The sequence below is a fragment of the Phlebotomus papatasi genome, chromosome 2 (genome assembly GCF_024763615.1).
Source record: "Phlebotomus papatasi isolate M1 chromosome 2, Ppap_2.1, whole genome shotgun sequence".
Lineage (NCBI taxonomy): Eukaryota > Metazoa > Arthropoda > Insecta > Diptera > Psychodidae > Phlebotomus > Phlebotomus papatasi.
The window spans coordinates 98,997,053-99,010,426 of NC_077223.1; positions in this window are offsets into that span (position 1 = coordinate 98,997,053).

Sequence of the window (13,374 nt, forward strand, 5' to 3'; positions counted from 1 at the left end):
ATGACCAACATAACAAACTGTTATTTTATAAAAGGAGTTTTGTAAAAAAAATCGTCACTTTTCTTAATTATATGTTTTATGCTCTAGTGCTTTTCCTACATACTTAGGGTTGGACCCGGAACAAAAGTTGTTACCTTTGCAAATACCTATTCGATCGTATAGGTCTCATTCGTGGCGAAAGGTTGGACCATTTTGCCCATTATCCTTTGGATCTTTTTAGAGGTTTTAGAATCTCTGAAAAGTCTGAATCGGTTCCAAGTTAATATTGCAAATATTCACATAATTAACTTTTATCGGAAAATCAACTTCAAACTTTTTTTTATATTGATCATTTTATTGAATAATGATTAAGTGAAGTGAAAAAGAATTTTGCAGAAGGTTCGAAATTGAGTTAAATATCTTTCTTCATTAGAACAAATGATGCGAGAAAAATTTTAAAGGCAACCCCAAAGACTTGATTTTTGAGCATTTCTCAAACCTTGAAAAGTCACCCCTTTCATAAAAATTGTGAGAAGTATTTGAAATTTTCTGATAGTATCATTTCAAATACTATCAATATCATTAGAATGATAAATTGACATTCTGAAATTGAGTGATATTATCAAATATTCCTTCTGAAGGGTGAAAAATTTATTAAGAATTGATACAATAAAGTATTTTTGAGGAATATTGAGTACATTCTTGTGTAAGTTGGACACAGTAATTTCGATGAAATATTTTATGAGTCATCGATCATCGCAAGGCTTCGTGTTAATTTGCAACAAAGCATTTTTTTGCTGCCAGTAATCCAATTGTTGTGAGAAATGGAAGAAGACAAATATCCGAATTGTGATACAATTGGCGCACGCATTCAGCAAGGATAAGTGGTCTTGGGCCTCTGAGATTATCATGCCATGCACAATGCTCAAGAATCTAGCAGTGTTCGTCAAAGAATAGGACGCCAGAGAACTCCAAGGCTATGCATCAATATATCTTATTTAGGAATCCACAGAAGGGACTCATATGCTCCACCCACCCATTGACTATTCCAAGCTCGTCGGCTGTTGATATACCAGAAAACATACACATTACTCGGCCGATGGTGTATGTGATTTTTGGTAAACAGCTTTTATGGCTTAACAGTAACACGAGATGCTTTCCACTCATCTCACCCCACTCTCGGATGGTGTCCAGAGACATCCAACCCATCAATGGGGTACAATGGCTCACAATCTCACAATGATGATGATGGGAGTCTTCTCGTTGACCAGCATGCAACGAAATCACAATATTTCGATGAACGTGACAAGAGTTTAAATTGTGAAATTAGATAGAAAATGGATGTGAAAAAGAATTACACACTATACCAATCCTCCTGTCATGCTATCGGATGTTAAATTAGGTGGATATTTCCGATATATATCTTAAACTATGAGGATATATGTTACCACCCAATCTCATATTCTGTGAGAAACTTTTCTGGAAATTTTAGTATAGCAATATTGTGCTGAATTGGAACATTGTGATTTTTATTGCTACACATATAAATAGTGGTCATCCAAAAATAGTGATAATCATAACTCTATTAGATCCTAATTAGATACCTGTGTAAGATTTAATAATATAACTTGAGGAGTACTAAAAAGCTCTAAAAGCATTTAATGTGACTTTATGTGAAACTTTACTTGACGGTTCGACACTTTACGAAAACACGGTTTCATATTTAAAATCTCGGCTCAGATTGTAACGGATCAGTTAATGGAGTGGCAGAGCGTCTTATGTTTTGCGAAAAACACGTAGTAGTATCTTGGATATTTTACCTCTAAAGTACTTTCGCATCATTTACCACTTACCAGTTTACAATCAATTTGAACCGGTTTATAAATCACCCAAGAGATCTCTAAAAACAAATGATAAGAAGTAACTGAGAGTTGATTTTCTGACAAAAACTATACACTGAGTGAGAGAAATCCGCTAAAGTTAAAATAACATTCCGGAAATGTTAATTTTACCTTGCATTATTGATTCGAAATCGGTGTAAATATTATACTTTTTTAGTGCATTAGAGGTTAAAAGTACCCTTCTTCATGTTAATTTTACCCTTAATAAGGTGTAAAATTAACATTTAAAAATGTTGATATATTTTTACAGCTAAAAAGTGTTAAATTTCTGAGGAAAAAATGTCAATCGCATCCTCTTTTTTTCTCAGTGTAGTAATCAGTATAACGGGGTTATCACACTTGCACATTAAAATTTTAATGTGATTCACATTAATTGTCGCTTGTGAGCGACCCCAAATATGTTATTTGTGTCTTTGAGTCACTTAATATTTGGGGTTTTTCTATTTATTGATAAAGAAGTGGACTTGGCCTGCAAAAATAAGTTTGAATTTACCTAAAGCATAAATATTTTTGACATTAAAAAATTAAAGAAAAAGCGAATAAATTTTTCGCATTAATGCTATAAATCAATTTATATAAAATTTTGCGGGCCAAGTCTACCTTTTTATTAACAAATAGATCAAATTTTGAATATAAAATGATTCAAACACACAAATTACACATTTGGACTCTCACCAGCGACAATTAATGTGAATCATATTAAAATTTTAATGTGCAAGTGTGATAACACAGTAATACCGGTTCATAACCATTATCATTTTATAAGAGTCAAAATTCCATTACCTTTCTAAAGAGACCGAATCACTAGAGACATTTTAACCTTTACTGCGAAACTTTATTTTAAATTTATTTTATTTTATAAACTTTTATTTTATTTTAAACTTTATTGGCGAAATATCCCCCTACACCGTGAAAAATTTGGATGGTCACAAATTATGTCTTTAGATTCTACTGCCTTAAAAGACAGTAGAACATAGTCATTTTTCTTTAAAATCTACTATCTTGAGTTTTTAGAATTTACTATCGTAAGATTCTAATTGCCGGAAGGTAAATTCTTCCGTTCTCCCTTAGAACTAATCTCAAGCCTGTCTTAGATTATAATAGCCGAATAGTAAATTTTATTAACCGGATATTATGTAAATATCATAAATTATCTTGAAAACACTAAAATTTACCGGAGGATAATAATTTAGATTGCAATTACTATCCACGATAGTAAAATTTAGCATTTTGCTATTAGAATGTCAGTTTGGAATACCTTCAATGAAATAATTATCAATATAGATATACACTGAGAAAAAAACAGGGGTGCGATTAACTTTTTTTCCTCATAATTTTAACACTTTTTAGGTGTAAGAATATATCAACATTTTTTAATGTTAATTTTACACCTTTTTAAGGGTAAAATTAACATGAAAAAGGGTAAATTTAACCCCTAATACACCTAAAAAGGGTAATATTTACACCGATTTCGGATCAATACTGCAAGGTAAAATTAACATTTCTGGAATGTTATTTTAACTTTTTCGGATTTCTCTCAGTGTAGGAATTCGCAACACAATCGAAACATGCTCGACTGTCATCACAGAAGTCCCGTGTTCACATATTGATGCAATAGCCAATATTAGAAAAAGATTTTCACGGCCTAAAATGGGTCGGAATCCAGAGAGTAACAATCAGGAAAAATCTTAAGCCCCCAAACAATGGTCAAAAATTAATTCAAATAAAAAAATAATTTTCAAGATTGTACATTTTTAAATCTAGTTAGTAAAATTTACTATCCGGCTAGTAAAGTCCCCTATCCAGATAATAGATAGGATAGTAGAATTTACTGTAGAACTATTAGATTCCACTATGTGATTAGTAAAACTTACTATCCGGTTATTGGAAGCTAGGGGAGGCTTTAAGTAGGATAGGAGAATTTAGTATCCAGCTAATTTAATATCCCGTTTGTTGGGTAATTATCCGGCTATTATAATTTTGTATGGAGTATGGTTTATGTTACCGTCCTGTTTTCGTAGTGTAGACAAGCTCTAAACCATATTAAAAAAAATATAGAAAAAATCGAAAGACGCGTTTTCGAGTATCTTAAAAAAATGTGGTTTTGGACGGAAAAGGAAGGGCTGAGAGGGGAGGGTTATGTTAACGGTCTTCGAGTTGGCTTATAGAGGGAATCCTCCGAAGATTCCAAGTCACTATTTTGACTATTTTTAACAGATTGGCCTCTAGATGAAATCTGCCTGGCGGATCAGATGGACAGATGGACAAATTCATCTTGACCTCAAAAAAAAAAAAACTCGATACTTTAGTACTACAAAATTCTACACTGAGAGAAATCCGAAAAAGTTAAATTAACATTCCAGAAATGTGAATTTTACCCTGCAGTATTGATCCGAAATCGGTGTAAATAATACCCTTTTTAGGTGTATTAGGGGTTAAAGTTATCCTTTTTTCATGTTAATTTTACCCTTTTTACCCTTAAAAAGGTGTAAAATTAACATTAAAAAATGTTGATATATTTTTACACCTAAAAAGTGTTAATGTTATGAGGAAAAAATGTTAATCGCACCCTCTTTTTTTCTCAGTGTACCAAAATATGACCGCTAGTAAGGAGTCGAAATAAATAATTCAAAATATATTCTGCTCTCTTTCTGTGGAGTGCGAGCAATAAAAAATCTTCATTTCAATCACTTTTACTGATATTAGAAGTTAAATATAAAACTTAGATTCAGCTTTTGTAAAGATTTAGGTTTTTCTAATTACCAAATTTAATTCATTTTCTGTTCATTTATTTTTTAAAAAAATCAATCTTGATCTTGAGTGGTGAAAAATAGATGGATAAATATAAATTATAGATGGCATTTGTTTAATGTTTGGTCTTTATCGGAAACCACAAGTCGGTATCTCCTATATTTCCCTTTGCAGAGACAATTGTACTACGTGGATAACGGCCAAACGGATGGCCATTTTCTGTAGATTTATTATTCGTGATCTATGATGGACCAAATCGTTTCTAAAAGTTTTGGGTCATACCAGAAAAGATGGGTTACACTTCGACCATAGCCAATGATTTAAAATAATATTCCCGTTAAGATGTTATTTTAATATCAATTAACTTTATAAAATTCTCTCTTAAATAAGCCATCAAGTATTATATTTATTCGCTAAGACAAACGGGGGCGTAGCAAACATGAGGCAGTTGTAAAGACTAATTTTTATGTTTCTACTACTTCGAATTACAGTAGACTCTCTCAAATTCGAGCGACAAACTTTTTGAAATGCAACGATTTTTTATTCATGTGCATATAGTTATTGAGTTTACACACTGATTGCATGAAAATCCCTCAATAATGCAAAATCACATCAAAACTAAGACGAACCATGCCAAATTTGAGCATATTTGATTCATTTGATAATCATATAACTTGAAAAATGACAACAAACTTTTTTCAAATGTAACCGCTGCTGCCCGAATTAAAAAGTAGCCCGATCTTAAAAGACCCGAATTTGCGAGAGTCTACTGTATGTCAACCATTGCTTCAGTGAACAAGGATTCCTAGTATCTATAAAAACATATAGGTTTTCTCCTTTAAAGTCTAATATCTACTTCATAAAATCGCAGTGTTTACAACTACCCCATATTCCGCTCATTTTCCCCGTTTCCGCTCATTTTTAGAGTATTATAATGGGTCCCGGTCAAAATCCCGAAAGCCAAAATCTCGAATTCTTAAAAGTGTCATAGGTACTCCCACGATTGCACCCGCACTTTCTGGAAGCAAAGGGCAATCTTCTGTGTCTTGGGAAATTATTCTAAACATTTTCCTCCATATAATTTCATCCCTTTCTGGATTTTGGCCTTTTCGGGATTTTGGCTTTCGGGATTTTGGCTGCTACCGATTATAATAACTTGGGGATTAGTTCGTTTAAAATGTTTGAAAATTCTATCGCTTTTGTGAAAATAAACAAAAAGGAACTTTATAGGAAAAATTCAATTGTTAGTGGATGAAAAGGGAATTGAAAAGACTATGAGATAATGATATGTGAATAAATTATTTACCCTTTACGGACTTTGAATTGCGAAAAAGCATGGAAAATATTGATGGTGATATGAAAATTCTGAGAGAGTTAAATCCATCAGATATAAATACATACCAAACGTTAAATCAGTGTGACAGGAATAGAGATGGATATTCTTAATCGGTTAGAATTTTAACGAGATTATGTGATTTACACTGTGAGTTGTCCCCATAACAACATAGAGTCCCAGAGAGTCACTCTTGCCGGTTTCACCAACATTTTATAACGTATGGAGCTTTGGAAAGCTGCTCCACAACGCATGAAATCCATCCATTTATCCTGGTATAGTCCTCAGGTCTTTTTTTTTCTATCCATCCTATTATCGTCCTCCACAGCATAGTAAAATCACTGGCATATCGTCGAGTCAACTCATTCGTTTTCATTCGTATGTGATTTGGAATTCAAAAAGTACGTTTTCCAGGATAAATTGAGTTTTGTCCGGGGAGCTTTTTGTGCCGTCTCCAACCCATGAAATGTCTCTCGATTGTACTTTTGACTCTGCAGATAGTCTGGGAGGCGTTGTGCAAGAGATGAGCGGCTCTTGTTGTCGTTTTTTTATTTTAGCTATTTCCATTGGACTGAGGGGGTAGATTTGGACAGCGGATTTTTTTTATCTCTGTTCTCTTGTCTGAGACAAAGAAAATCATCTCTCATGGAAAGTGACAATGTATGGATGGGATTTTGTGCTGGTAGATATTTAAATATCCGATTTGTCGCAATTGTCACAGCTAAATTCCAAAAGCTCCCATTTTAAGTCACTGATGAAGAAATTGCATTGTGCTTTTTTTCTTTGCTTTACTTAAGCAAATTACGGTCGATAAATTTGTAATGTTATTTCTATATTGTGTTTGGTACAATTTAGTTCCATTTTCACTCATACAAAAAAAACTGCTAGAAGAAAAAAATATGTAGAAGACAGGCGAAGAAGTTCTCTCCTCATCTCTCAAGTATTTGCTAAAGGGGAACTCAACTAAAACCTTATATAGAACTAGTTGGATTTCTACTCTCAACCCCTCCCGTATACGGATCCCAAAGTAGAGTTCTGTGAAATATGAGTTATTTCGAAAATTTCCCGAGGGGACACTCAGCACACATTTTTATTTCTCCTCTCTTTTTTTTCCCACCCACCCTCCTTTTCCAACCTTCAAGAACTATTATTCTTTCCATTTTCCATCCATTTTCACCCACCCAAAGAGGCGAATCACCAGCCAAAGTATATCTTTGTTCTCATCATGAGACTCATAGACTTGGCTCAAGGTTTGGGGTGCACAAGATATAAAAGTATGAGGAGAAAATATCACTCAATGATGCATTAAATTTTACCCTCCTTAAAGTTGTCCCCATTCTGTCGTTTTGCACTCGTATTATTTGGTAGTTTTCTCCTTTTCACATGCGACAAAAAAAAGAAAAATATTTCTAGAAAACAAGCAGAGAGATAAAGTACTTAAAAACAAATAAAAATATATAAAACATGAGTAAATGCTTTAGCCACGAGGAAACTATTGCATTAAATTTGCTGGAAACTTATTTGTTGTCTTTTTTTGCAATAAGTAACACCTATTTCAAAACCACAATAAAAATGAATTGAAAAATCAGAATAAAGGCTAAATTTATAAGCTTGAAAATATTCATGCTCTGATTAAACATAATATAAATTAATCAAAATCGAAATAAAATTCGACTTTTTCTTGATTCACTGAGAAAAAAAACAGGGGTGCGATTAACTCTTTTTCCTCATAACTTTGACACTTTTAAGGTGTAAAAATATATCAACATTTTATAATGTTGATTTTACACCTTTTTAAGGGTAAAAATAACATGAAAAAGGGTAATTTTAACCCCTAATACACCTAAAAAGCATAATATTTACACCGATTTCGGATCAATAATGCAGGGTAAAATTAACATTTCCGGAAAGTTATTTTAACTTTTTTGGATTTCTCTGTCAGTGTTAGGGCCTTGACAGACATGAGGATTAGCCGAGAGACGGCCTAGCGTAATTATATTAGAAATAATGGTTAAAATACATTTCCATCATTTTTCACTAAGTCGTCTCTCGGCTTAAGTCGTAAGTGTGTCCAGGGCATTAGGATTCAAATTGATTAAACCTATTCTAGAACTGAGTCAAAATCGAAAATTAAGAATTCCAATGCATTAGATTTCAAATTCAAAATTTCGAAAATCGACCATTTGGTTTTTCGGTGATCGCATGAAATTGTGATGTTCTGAATTTTAGTATTTTACAAAATCTTTTATTTGCATCTTTATTAATTGAGTTCTAAAATCACAATTGCTGCTATAGCTACTTTAGAATTTTCTTTTTCAAACCAATAATGTTGAGGTATGTCCTCCAATTCAACTCAACTGTAATAAGTGAATTAGTCTTGTTCTAGCTGGACCCTTGAATAACGAATTATTTAATCCTCAGGGTTCAAAACTCGAAACTCCAAACTGTCGTTTCTTCTATCGAACTAAGCAATCTGACTCATATGTCCATGGACTTATTCTTTTAATCCCCCTGGGTAGATGTAGTTCAGTTATAATGGTCACTTTTAATATAAAATATAAATCAGAAGTGTGCAAAAACCGTTGAAACCGAATTAACGTCAAAATAAGTTTGTTATAGTAGCGTTTTGACCATTGACGTATATGTTTCATTTGACGTTTATTCGGTTTCAATGGTTCTTGCACGCCTCTGATATAAATATTCAGATATATAGAAATTCAGAATAATGGCCTATCGCTTCCTATCATTTTGTCACTTCCGCCTTTTACCCATCCCACCATTTCCCAATCGGATCAGTCTGGATTTATCCTCCAACAAGTACGGAGTGCGCGAAAGGAGAGTGGAAGTAATTAAACCTTCTCCATGTGGAGGAGACTTCCGGAAGAAAAGGACAATTCTGCCTAAGGACAGCCTCATCCACCCAAGAACAGACGGAAGCGAGATCTACATTGCAGGTTATTATTACCTAGGACACCTGATCAGCCTCTTGGAACGACTACGGCAGGGGTGTGCAAGAAGCGTTGAAACCGAATAAACGTCAAAATAAATTTGTTCAGGTATCGTTTAGACCACTGACGTTCAAGCTTCATTTGACATTTGTTCAATTTCAAACGGTTTTTGCACACCTCTGGAATACGGTATTCCCGGAAGGAAATTCACTCTATGGGCCCCATCGGTGATGCTTCGTTGCCCTTGTGGAAGGTTTCCAGCTACTTAAGGGTGTCATCGGGGGATTCATTGAGGGAGTCTGCCGTAGTTCGTGGTGGACCCCGACTCCAAGCGATTTTTTTTTCTGTAGAGTAGGAAAGGAAATGGATCTCTAACAGCCGTACGCGAGAAGAGTTCATCACGGATGGAGCCTATTAGGCAGGGGCATCTCGACATTTCATTTCTCCATACGTTTTTACATAGAAGCACTGAAGATTACTGGCAAGTTTTTTCCTAAAGAGAATTGACTTATCAGTCTGATATATTTCGAAATCGTGCATTAAAAGCTATCCAAAAATATATATTTCATAATGTTCGCCGAAATAATACAAGAACTACGAGCAAATTTGTCTAAGTCGCGATGCAATAGCTGCAAAATTTTTACAAGAAAAAGTGAAAAATAGCTTCACTTTTTATTAGGCTTGATGGGTCCCTGCTATTAGAAATCTCGGATTCCTTTTACGGCTCAACACCAGACTCTCTTATTGTATGTACGCTATCAACCCTTTTTCTCCCCTTTGAGAGTTTTATTGTAGTTCAATTCGGGGTTTCTTAATTCTCTCTATTAAATCTTCACTTCTATTTCAACAATAAATTTTTGCATTTAAAGTAAAATAAAATACTATCAATCTTTTGAGTAATAAATAATTAAATTCATTTCGGCATCTACGTAAAACCATTGTTTCACAGTTTAGTTTTTTCCGAAGAGTTTAAGTTCAGGATTTATATCAGAATTTGTACGTTCACCTATTACATTTTGGACATAGCTTAACCAAGAACTGAACCAAGGGTCTTTACGTCACAAAAAACTATTCTAGTTTTTCAGTAAAAATAAAACTGTTCTGTTTTTCAGTAAAAAAAACTGTTCTAGTTTTTCAATAAAACTAGAAATGTTTCCCTTCTGGTGCGCCACTAGCGGCAGAAAACGCTCACCAGAGGCGCTGATGAATGTTCCCAATCTTCAATTCTCAAGCTTATGGTCGAAAACTGAACCAAATTTAAAAAATGCCATGTCATTTTCTGCTCTTTGATATTGACAATTTTAAAATAAATATTTCTTTACCTGAATAGGCCATAAATGCAAAATAAACAATAGCGAAAAATGATCTAACGACCTCATATTCTAGTCAAGAACTACTAACTTATGAAATACCTCAATAATTGCACATTAAACCGATTACCTTAAATCCATTCATCTCCTTTTCAACATGAAGAAGGTCAAAGTCAAGATGCACTTAATAAATCTGAACTAGCATTGAGAATGTTCGTCATTAAATGGTAGATGAATGTTCAATCAATTGGCGAGGCATATGCTGAAAATGAGAAGTATGAGAACGATTTCAGCAGAATGGAATGTTGGAGTAATTAATGTGGAAGCTTATGGTATTGTGAGGTTTACCAATTACCTTTCAAAATTCTCTATTTCAGTTTGATGCAATTTAATACTGTGACAAACAGCTCTGTATCTTTCAATCGAACCATCTCGTACCATAACATTCTATATGAAAGGCAAAGGGGAATGAATAACTCCATATCTGCCACAAGAATCTTCTCCCAAGCCACACCAAAATAATCAATAAATATCAATATGAAGCACAAACCATCAATTGATCTCAATTTCATATCAGTGACATGAGTGCTTTCCAATAAAATTCTTCACCCCTCGAGCATCAACTCTTTAGAGATGGGTGATAAATGAAAAAATTTCCAGCTCCTTAATTCATTTTCTATGTCACCAAAAGAGCATTTTATTGATTTTGGTGATTGGAAACTTTTGTGTATAACTTCAAAAGCAAGAAAAATCGTTGTTTAGAGCATCACTGAAAATTTTCATTTCATTCATTTCTTTGTGGACGCTTTTCACTCTGCTGTTCGTGCCAGAAACAGAATAAATAAATTAATTACAAAGTAGAAAGAAATATGAAAGAGAAAATTGTTGCATTTTCTGTATCTTTATGCATAATAAAAATTGAGAAAAAGTTATGTGTTAAAATGGCTTTTCAACTGAATTATAATTGTTAATATGAAAATTTTATGGGCAAATAAATGCAAAAGTAGGGGGTATATCACTTTAGAGAAAATAGTTTGAAGGAATATATTTTTAAAAAAAAGTCTAGAAAATATTCTAATTCCTCAAAATATTTTCTTGAATATCACACAAGAAAATATTTTACCAAATTTAATGAAAATATTAATAGAAACTCTAATTTAATTAAAAAATCAACTATTCAAAATAAAATCTATCTAGTAAAAATATATATTCAGTAATAAAACTAAGAAAGTCCCATAAAATTTAGGTAAAAGTTATTTCTCTTTCATTTTCTATTACTAAAAACTCAATAAATATATTCAACACTTTATATATTTTACATTTGTTCAAATTAAGAAAACCTTTAAATTAAAGTATCATAGTTAAATTATTTTGTACCATAATAAGTTTTAATTAAATTAAAATTTAGTTTTTATGGCTCCGGCACGCCTTTTAGATCAGGAAAATTTCATGAAGTCGAAATTCGAATCCCTTTCTTTCTCACATGCTTTGTATATGACTATCTCATTCTCTCGCACTCTTCTTCTTTTTTCAAACATCACACCATTTTTTTAAATTATTTATTATTATCATCTCTCTGTTTTTTAACCGACCCCCATACGGCCATCGCCGTCTTAGCGTCGATTCCAATCTACTCCGAGATGAAAACGATGGAAAATCCCTTCTCAGGTTGTATATTTTGTAATCATACATAAACACGTTTCAATTTAACTCAATCGAATTTGGTATGCGAAAGATTGAGATAGTCATATGCAAAACATGTGAGAAGGAAAGGGATACGACTTTAGACTTCATGAAGTTTTCCTGATGTAAAAGGTGTGCCGGAGCCTTTAGTAATGATTTTCTCACACCATTTAGGCAGATAAAATTTCATAAAACCAAAATTTGCTTCAATGTCTTTTTCAAATGTATTTTATTTATCCCAGTTTATTTATTTTAATAATCACGTGATGATTTACATGTGATCATCAAGTCGAATTAAATTTAAATTTGATTTTAGTCATTCGAACACAAATCTAAATTGAATTTGTGTTGATGACCATGTAAACCATTTCCTCACACTCAAATCTAAATTGAATTTCTTGTTATTCATGAAAAAATGCTTTATTGAGATAAAATGAAAAATGAGGTAAATAAAATCTCTTTGGGAGAGTAAGAGATGAAAATTTTGATTTCACAAAATATTTCCAACTCTGAGAGAAATTCGAAAAAGTTAAAAAAACATTCCGGGAATGTTAATTTTACCCTGCAGTATTTATCTGAAATCGGTATAAATATTATGCTTTTTATGTGTAATAGGGGTTAAAATTACCCTCTTCCATCTTAATTTTACCCTTAAAAATGTGTAAAATTAACATTAAAAAATGTTAATATATTTTTTCACCTAAAAAGTGTTAAATTTATGAAAAAAAAGTTAATCGCACCCCCGTTTTTTCCTAAGTGAAGCTACGATTAAAAGATATGACTGAAGTTTAAAAAAATAAATTTAGTCAGGAAAAATCGAAATTGATCAGTAAGTAAATCAGCAAAATAAAGTAAACTAAATAAGAAAGTAAATAATTTTATTGACGATCAAAAGTCAATTTTTGTACTGACCAAAAATTGATTTGTATAGAATTACTTTTTTAATTGTCACTTTTATTTTTAGGATTTTTGAAAAATGAATTTTGTCGAAAAAATAATTCAATTGTAAATAAACTTGTAAGACTGTCCAGTAGGGGAATTCTGTAATTTTCGTGGCATTGTCACGTGTGAGTTCGAAACCTGACAATGCCATTCGAGCTTTTTTTTGTCATATTATATGAGTTCGAAAATGCAATTCATTGAATTTTTAATGAAATCCCTTTACTTGATGATTTTATGAAAATACTGTACGTCTTGGTTAATTTGTTTAACAAAATTCATTGTCATTTTAATTGCCAGAGATCTCAAATATATGACTTTTGACAATGCCACGTGAGTTGAAATGGCAATGTTACGGCTGCAGAATCGCATTTTCGAAAAGGCTCTCCTAAAATTCTAACCCAATTTGTCATATGGCATTGCCAGAGCGTTACAGAATTCCCCTCCAGGCACATTGTACCTTCATTAAATCTTAAAATATAATTATACTGCCTTCAAAATTCTAAATTGATCAAATTGTATTGTTACCG